The sequence below is a fragment of the Oncorhynchus clarkii genome, chromosome 18, assembly GCF_045791955.1.
Source record: "Oncorhynchus clarkii lewisi isolate Uvic-CL-2024 chromosome 18, UVic_Ocla_1.0, whole genome shotgun sequence".
Classification (NCBI taxonomy): Eukaryota; Metazoa; Chordata; class Actinopteri; order Salmoniformes; family Salmonidae; genus Oncorhynchus; species Oncorhynchus clarkii.
The window spans coordinates 13185060-13195316 of NC_092164.1; positions in this window are offsets into that span (position 1 = coordinate 13185060).

Here is a 10257-nt window from a genome sequence, read left to right on the forward strand (position 1 = left end):
CAAAGAGAATAAAGATATCTCGTTCTCTGCTTTCCTGGGGTATAGGGCGGCCCGCACAGCATGTTCAACATCTAATTAAATTTGTAGCGATTAGGGAGAAATAAGCATTGTAAAAGAATTCAAAAGTCATTGGAGTGTCCATTTTTTCATCGTCTGATTCGACATACAGGTGAAAAGTTTTCCTTCGAAGTGGAGTTTTTAGAAATAACCAATGTCAATAATGTGAATTGACAAGTGTGTCATGACATCTGTTTGAGTGTGTGTCACTGGGTAACTCTTTCCCTCCTAAAACTGATGCCAAACTTCAGAAGTGTTGCATGACAACAACCCACTATGACACACTGTCAACATACTTCACCCGCCTGTGTCACCGTCAGTGAATGTCTGACTGTCTGGGTCACTCTCTGGGAACAAAAGGCTGTAATCAAAAACACAAATGAAGAACTATCATGAAAGTCCTGAAGTTCAGGGTCACTCACAGCATTAGGCTTGACAGAACCAGATGTGACAGAACAACACAGACGTCTTGAAGGGAACACTGATGTCATCCTCTCTTTGAGGAGATTATAAAAGATGATTGATTCGCTGGCCTGTTTGGAAAATGATATCAAGGCAGGCAGTTTTTCCTCTGACTTTTTCCTCAAGGCTATCGTGTAGCAGCCGATGAAAGCCTGCACTTTGGTGGGGTTTACAATATTATTCACAAAAGAGAAACTCTCACAGTTGATTTCCTTGAAAATGAATATTTTTGTTCCAAGGCATAGATCAAGGACAGACTCGTGTAAACAACTGTTCTTCTCCTCCACACCCCAACCCATGTCTTTTATTCTGCCCAGTGATCTCCTCACACCACCCATGTCTTTTATCCTGCCCATTGACCTCCTCACCCCAACCCATGTATTTTATTCTGCCCAGTGACCTCCTCACACCACCCATGTCTTTTATCCTGCCCATTGACCTCCTCACCCCAACCCATGTCTTTTATCCTGCCCAGTGACCTCCTCACCCCAACCCATGTCTTTTATCCTGCCCAGTGACCCCCTCACACCACCCATGTCTTTTATCCTGCCCAGTGACCTCCTCACACCACCCATGTATTTTATCCTGCCCATTGACCTCCTCACCCCACCCATGTATTTTATCCTGCCCAGTGACCTCCTCACCCCACCCATGTATTTTATCCTGCCCTGTGACCTCCTCACACCACCCATGTATTTTATCCTGCCCAGTGACCTCCTCACTCCACCCATGTATTTTATCCTGCCCAGTGACCTTCTCACCTCACACCACCCATGTCTTTTATCCTGCCCAGTGACCTCCTCACACCACCCATGTATTTTATCCTGCCCAGTGACCTCCTCACCCCACCCATGTATTTTATCCTGCCCAGTGACCTCCTCACCTCACACCACCCATGTATTTTATCCTGCCCAGTGACCTCCTCACACCACCCATGTCTTTTATCCTGACCAGTGACCTCCTCACACCACCCATGTCTTTTATCCTGCCCAATGACCTCTTCACACCACCCATGTATTTTATCCTGCCCAGTGACCTCCTCACCCCACCACCACCCATGTCTTTTATCCTGCCCAGTGACCTCCTCACACCACCCATGTCTTTTATCCTGACCAGTTTCTGCTCAAGGACAGAATATGTTGCTGACATGTTGCACAAAATGTTCTCCTGCTTTGTGAAATGTGATTTTGTTCATATTATGCCTTTTGAACAGACCTTTTCCCTGGCCTAGTCCATGTTCTTATAGAGTTGCCTACCACGGTCAAGTAATGGCCTCCAAGAGCTAGCTTCCTCTGCTCATTGTCTTTGAAGATTCTACAGTAATGATGCATTGGCAAAATAAAATTGAAAAGGAATTGTGACTGAATGTTGTATTAGCCACCTGTTTCAGTCGTTTTGTGATGTACATGCATGATGACAGTTTGTGAATCATTGGACATAGGAATTGTCTAGTTGTTGGATTCTCTCCTCTCTCTGTCTAGGAGCATCTTTGCTTTTGAACTCACAAACTGACCATGAAACTAGGCGAACTGCAACTATACTTTCATATAACTTTTCTAGTCTGGTTTCAGAGTGAAACTCTCAGGATTACAAGGACAAGGTCACGTCCATATTACAATTTGCACTACTTTAAGGCTAAAGTCGAAAAGCTTTCAGTGAACCAAGGACTCCTTCCCAGTCTAATTCCCATACTGTTTGGAAACATTCCTGCGCCTGGACCTTGAGAATAATGCAGATATTCTGAGAAGTAGCCCCAAAGACCAACACAAATCCTACATACAGTACATGAATTCTACTTGATTTAGGATGAATATTGAATGTGAAAACATACAGTTGGACACTAGACGTTGTTTTGTTGGAAGTAAACGCTCTATTCAATCCATACCAGGTACTTGACATCCTGGCAATTACATAATGCAGTTGGTTAACATGACGAACTTGGTAACATGATAAACATGATAAACATTGTAAACATGATAAACATTGTAAACATGATAAACATGATAAACATTGTAAACATGATAAACATTGTAAACATGATAAACATGGTAAACATGATAAACATTGTAAACATGATAAACATTGTAAACATGATAAACATTGTAAACATGATAAACATGACAAACATGGTAAACATGATAAACATGGTAAACATTGTAAACATGATAAACATGATAAACATTGTAAACATGATAAACATGCCAAACATGGTAAACATTGTAAACATGATAAACATTGTAAACATGATAAACATTGTAAACAGGATAAACATGACAAACATGGTAAACATGACAAACATGGTAAACATTGTAAACATGATAAACATGGTAAACATGGTAAACATGATAAACATTGTAAACATGATAAACATTGTAAACATGATAAACATTGTAAACAGGATAAACATGACAAACATGGTAAACATGACAAACATGGTAAACATTGTAAACATGATAAACATTGTAAACATGATAAACATTGTAAACATGATAAACATTGTAAACATTGTAAACATGATAAACATGGTAAACATGGTAAACATGATAAACATTGTAAACATGATAAACATTGTAAACATGATAAACATTGTAAACATGATAAACATGGTAAACATGATAAACATGGTAAACATGGTAAACATGACAAACATTGTAAACATGATAAACATGGTAAACGTTGTAAACATGATAAACATTGTAAACATGACAAACATGGTAAACATTGTAAACATGATAAACATTGTAAACATGATAAACATTGTAAACATGATAAACATTGTAAACATGATAAACATTGTAAACATTGTAAACATGATAAACATGGTAAACATGACAAACATTGTAAACATGACAAACATTGTAAACATGATAAACATTGTAAACATGACAAACATTGTAAACATGATAAACATTGTAAACATGATAAACATTGTAAACATGATAAACATTGTAAACATGGTAAGCATTGCTTGTATCAGTATACAGTATGTTGCACTTTCAAAGCACATAAAGTCCATTGTTTTTGGCCTACCTTGAAACACTAGTCACTGGTTTTGCTTAAAAACCTCTTAAGGATCCGCCCCTTTTTTTCAATTTTCGCCTAAAATGACTTACCCAAATCTAACTGTCTGTAGCTCAGGCCCTGAAGCAAGGACATGCATATTCTTAATACCATTTGAAAGGAAACACTTTGAAGTTTGCGGGAATGTGAAAGGAATGTAGGAGAATATAACACATTAGATCTGGTAAAAGGTAATACAAAGAAAAAAAAACATTTTTTGTACCATTATTTTTTTTGTACCATCATCTTTGAAATGAAAGAGAAAGGCCATAATGTATTATTCCAGCCCAGGTGCAATTTAGATTTGCACATTTTGCACATTGTATGTGCAAAGTTTTAGACTGATCCAATGAACCATTGCATTTCTGTTCAAAATGTTGCATCAGGACTGCCCAAATGTGCCTAATATGTTTATGAATAACTTTTCAAGTTCAAAACTGTGCACTCTCCTCAAACAATAGCATGGTATTCTTTCACTGTAATGGCTACTGTAAATTGGACAGTGCAGTTAGATTAACAAGAATTTAAGCTTTCTGCCAATATCAGATATGTCTATGTCCTGGGAAATGTTCTGTTACTTACAACCTCATGCTAATCACATTAGCCTACGTTAGCTCAACCGTCCCATGGGGGACCCACCAATCCTGAAGAAGAGCCTAAGTAGAAGTAGAGCCTTAAGTGTCAGATATCCACAAAGTACCACCCACACTGAAAGCCTGGGTTTGAAAGCCAGCTATGACATCACAGGCATGGGATCAAAGACAATACTTACTGTATGGCCTGCATTAATTCATTACTAAGGCCTTATTGCTACTGTAAGGGAGGGGGATGTGTTCAGACTTAGAACTGCAGGAAGTTGGGAGCCATTTGTTCATGGTGAGGAATCGATGGTCCTTGAAAAGGGCTACATCTTGGAGTGGCGTTAATGGAATGTTCATCAACAAGGTTTTCTCTGTATTAAAGTTAATCACAGCCCAGGTTTTAACTTCAAGGCTGTTCCTCAAGGTTTAGTCTGCTGTTAAATATCCATCGTGATGCAATGCATAGTGGTTTATCTGAACTGTATCGTAATACTTGTTTGGCCAGCTCATGCCTTGTATGACATCAGAGTGATTGAGTCCAGCATCGTCCTCATCAGAGTCTGATGTAATGATGTGAGCAAACGGAATAGCTACAACAGATTACCTCATTGTTTTAGTGTTTGTTTATGCAATCCAAAATTAGGCGGCACCATGATAGGAACCATAAGAAATAGCTGTAAGTCTATTCAACTGAACCCGTTCTTTACCCAAAATGACTCTCTATAAGTTTGGATGTATGACCCTGGATAATTCTTTGTGGGAACATACTTGAAAGTATGTTATGAAGAACTGACTGTTACCATGGATACTGCCTTGACAACGGCGATATGACTTGTAATAACGGGTGACCTTGTCTATTGGAGAGTTACAAATTGCATAATGTTTTTTTTCAAGGCCTTCTATCAGTTTGTCTGTTAAAGAGGTATGGCACAGCGGTCTAAGGCACTGAATCTCAGTGCTAGAGGTGTCACTACAGACCCTGGTATGATTCCAGACTGTATCACAATCGGCCATGATCGGGAGTCCCATAGGGCGGCGCACAATTGGCCCAGTGTCGTTAGGGTTTGGTCGGAGTAGGCAGTCATTGTAAATAATAATTTGTTCTTAATTGACTTGCCAGGTGAAATAAATAAAAATCAAATAAATGTCTGCAGTCTGCCATGGATATGAGGTAGCTGTAAAGCAGACCAGAGGCCATTGAGTTACAGAGTTAGCCCTGGATAAACAAATACGACCTGCACCTTGCTAGGACTTTAAACGATAGCCATTAGATAGGACTGGGTTGCTTTTATTCTTTCTCAAATTGGGTTCTTGAAAATGAGTGGGAGTGCGCCTTCATAGAAATGTTATCAGTTGTGTCGACATTTTGCGTATTTCTGTTTGATGTGTGATTATCATGTGCACCTCAGTGAGGTTTGATGTGTGATTATCATGTGCACCTCAGTGTGGTTTGATGTGTGATTATCATGTGCACCTCAGTGAGGTTTGATGTGTGATTATCATGTGCACCTCCATGAGGTTTGATGTGTGATTATCATGTGCACCTCAGTGAGGTTTGATGTGTGAATATCATGTGCACCTCAGTGAGGTTTGATGTGTGATTATCATGTGCATCTCCCTCAGGGAGGTTTTGATGTGTGATTATCATGTGCACCTCTCTCAGGGAGGTTTGATGTGTGATTATCACACGCACCTCTCTCAGGGAGGTTTGTGTGATTATCACGCGCACCTCTCTCAGGGAGGTTTGTGTGATTATCACGTGCACCTCTCTCAGGGAGGTTTGATGTGTGATTATCATATGCACCTCTCTCAGGGAGGTTTGATGTGTGATTATTATGTGCACCTCTCTCAGGGAGGTTTGATGTGTGAGTATCATGTGCACCTCTCTTAGGAAGGTTTGATGTGTGATTATTATGTGCACCTCTCTCAGGGAGGTTTGATGTGTGAGTATCATGTGCACCTCTCTTAGGAAGGTTTGATGTGTGATTATCACGCGCACCTCTCTCAGGGAGGTTTGTGTGATTATCACGTGCACTTCTCTCAGGGAGGTTTGATGTGTGATTATCATATGCACCTCTCTTAGGAAGGTTTGATGTGTGATTATTATGTGCACCTCTCTCAGGGAGGTTTGTGTGATTATCACGTGCATCTCTCTCAGGGAGGTTTGTGTGATTATCACGTGCACCTCTCTCAGGGAGGTTTGAGGTGTGATTATCACGTGCACCTCTCTCAGGGAGGTTTGAGGTATGATTATTATATGCACCTCTCTCAGGGAGGTTGATGTGTGATTATCACGTCCACCTCTCTCAGGGAGGTTCGGTGTGTGATTATCACATGCACCTCAGTGTGAGCTTGAACTCATAAAGACAGACCAGAGTATACCAATCAAGTTATGCAATGTCGGACTACATTTTCCTTTGTCTCCGATGGTTACCTTGAATTGAATGAAAATATAATTTTATGTGTGCCTTGGTTGCTGATTTCAAGCACCTCTCTTTCTCTTTTACTCTCTCTCTCTCTATTCAGTCCAGTTCAAGGGCTTTATTGGCATGGGAAACATATGTTAACATTGCCAAAGCTCTCTCTCTCTCTGTCTCTCTCTTATCATCTTGCCGTGTGAATAGGAAAAGAGTAGGGAAGGCCAGGCTCAAGACTAGAGGCAAACTGAACAGTAGCACAGCTCCAGCTGTCAGCCTTGACCCAGTCAATAATAAAGCAGCTAGTGGACTTTGGCCTAGGTTAAAGGTCATGACAGAAGGAGATAAGATTTAATTATAGGGGAAAGAAAATTCCCAACGCGGTCCTCTGACATTGCACATATTTGTACCATTTCAACAGTAGCAGACCTGATTCAGCTGACCGTCCACCCCTTGATTACATGTTGTAATAGTGTTGTACAATAGTACTTATATTGAAGAAATCTGTGCAATGGCTGTGGACCGGGGTTATGAAACATTGATATAGAATCACAAATCAAATCAAATCAAAGTTTATTTGTCATGTGCGCCGAATACAACAGGTGTAAACTTTACAGTGAAATGCTTACTTACAGGCTCTAACCAACAGTGCAAAAAAGGTATTAGGTGAACAATAGGTAAGTAAAGAAATATAAACAACAGTAAAAAGACTGTGAAAAGATTTTAGAATCTGTTTTGGGTCATTCAGAAAGGTGTGCAAAAGAACAGTGTACAAGCCCAGCTATAGTGATGCAGTGTCCCTGTTTCTCCTCCTGACATTGTTGTCAGTGCACAGCAAGTACATCCTGTTACTGAAATGTCAAATCCATATCTGTGAGTACATCTCCACTATCCAGCCACACACACAACCCCTTACCTTTCTCTTTCTCAGAAGTGAACCAAAGCTCTGTGCTGAACACAAGGTCATGCTGTCCCCAGTTCATTATGGAGAATATGTTGTTCCAACAGCTGTGACAGACCTCTCTTCCTACCGGTACACAGACTCATTTGTTGGCTTCATTACTTGGGAAGATGTTTTTCCGAAAGTTTTTTTTCTCTGGTAGTCCTTTCCTGCAGCCAATGGCCAAACACGCCCTCTTTGTCTTCATGGGTGGAATGTTGTATTTTTCATAATTTCATAATTCATAAAGATTATTTCTGTTAAATTAACAGATGAAAATCTGGTGTTTCTATGGTAAACAGTTTAGTTATATTTCAGTCTTCTGTGATGTACAGTGCCTTGCGAAAGTATTCGGCCCCCTTGAACCTTTTGCCACATTTCAGGCTTCAAACATAAAGATATACAACTGTATTTTTTTGTGAAGAATCAACAACAAGTGGGACACAATCATGAAGTGGAACGACATTTATTGGATATTTCAAACTTTTTTAACAAATCAAAAACTGAAAAATTGGGCGTGCTAAATTATTCAGCCCCCTTAAGTTAATACTTTGTAGCGCCACCTTTTGCTGCAATTACAGCTGTAAGTCGCTTGGGGTATGTCTCTATCAGTTTTGCACATCGAGAGACTGACATTTTTTCCCATTCCTCCTTGCAAAACAGCTCGAGCTCAGTGAGGTTGGATGGAGAGCATTTGTGAACAGCAGTTTTCAGTTCTTTCCACAGATTCTCGATTGGATTCAGGTCTGGACTTTGACTTGGCCATTCTAACACCTGGATATGTTTATTTTTGAACCATTCCATTGTAGATTTTGCTTTATGTTTTGAATCATTGTCTTGTTGGAAGACAAATCTCCGTCCCAGTCTCAGGTCTTTTGCAGACTCCATCAGGTTTTCTTCCAGAATGGTCCTGTATTTGGCTCCATCCATCTTCCCATCAATTTTAACCATCTTCCCTGTCCCTGCTGAAGAAAAGCAGGCCCAAACCATGATGCTGCCACCACCATGTTTGACAGTGGGGATGGTGTGTTCAGCTGTGTTGCTTTTACGCCAAACATAACATTTTGCATTGTTGCCAAAAAGTTCAATTTTGGTTTCATCTGACCAGAGCACCTTCTTCCACATGTTTGGTGTGTCTCCCAGGTGGCTTGTGGCAAACTTTAAACGACACTTTTTATGGATATCTTTAAGAAATGGCTTTCTTCTTGCCACTCTTCCATAAAGGCCAGATTTGTGCAATATACGACTGATTGTTGTCCTATGGACAGAGTCTCCCCCAGCTGTAGATCTCTGCAGTTCATCCAGAGTGATCATGGGCCTCTTGGCTGCATCTCTGATCAGTCTTCTCCTTGTATGAGCTGAAAGTTTAGAGGGACGGCCAGGTCTTGGTAGATTTGCAGTGGTCTGATACTCCTTCCATTTCAATATTATCGCTTGCACAGTGCTCCTTGGGATGTTTAAAGCTTGAGAAATATTTTTGTATCCAAATCCGGCTTTAAACTTCTTCACAACAGTATCTCGGACCTGCCTGGTGTGTTCCTTGTTCTTCATGATGCTCTCTGCGCTTTTAACGGACCTCTGAGACTATCACAGTGCAGGTGCATTTATACGGAGACTTGATTACACACAGGTGGATTGTATTTATCCTCATTAGTCATTTAGGTCAACATTGGATCATTCAGAGATCCTCACTGAACTTCTGGAGAGAGTTTTCTGCACTGAAAGTAAAGGGGCTGAATAATTTTGCACGCCCAATTTTTCAGTTTTTATTTGTTAAAAAAGTTTGAAATATCCAATAAATGTCGTTCCACTTCATGATTGTGTCCCACTTGTTGTTGATTCTTCACAAAAAAATACAGTTTTATATCTTTATGTTTGAAGCCTGAAATGTGGCAAAAGGTCGCAAAGTTCAAGGGGGCCGAATACTTTCGCAAGGCACTGTATATAAAGTGTAATATTGGGATGCAAACTCAAGACGGAATACATTTCATCTCTATATCTGTATCTGACATGGTTTTAAGCCCATAACCATGTGTGTGAGGTGTATACTTTTGTTTCAAAGTAGATTTGTTTAAGACTACCAAGAATCATTCTGTGACCCTGATTTAGCCCACTTCAGTAAAAGGTTAATAAGTTATCTTTTCAAATATTTGTGTCATACTTTGTATTTTGTGGAATCAGAAGCAAAGGAATACACATTTTGAAACCAAGTCAACCAAGTAGAACCATTAATAATCTGATTTCATATTTAACAACAAGCACAAAGCCTTGGAGCAGCACAGTCTAACCATGAGACTGCTAAAGCAGCCAGGAGAGGAGTGTCCTTGTGAATGTTTCCATTATCCAGCCCCAAGATCAAACCTACTGCAGTTAATTAAACAGGGGGAGATAGAACACAATGGGAGCGCTGCATTGTCAAGGCCAGCTAAATAATTCACAACTCTTCCGCTCTCTTTCAGAATCCCATATCAGACGCATCTTCTCCCGTCCTGGCAGTTAATATGTGCGGTACATTCCCAAACGCGCCCATAGGAACTCAGTAAAGGCCTATAGATCAGACCTGGCTTCAAATACTACTGGAAATCATTTCAAATACTTTATCTGGACTTATTGAGCCTGTTTCAATGGAACCAATAGACAACTCCCAAACCCAGCCCACCTGGCACTCTTGGCAAACTAAAGCAAACGATCTGAAAATATTTGAAAGATTTTAAATAGTATTTGAACCCGGATAGCACCC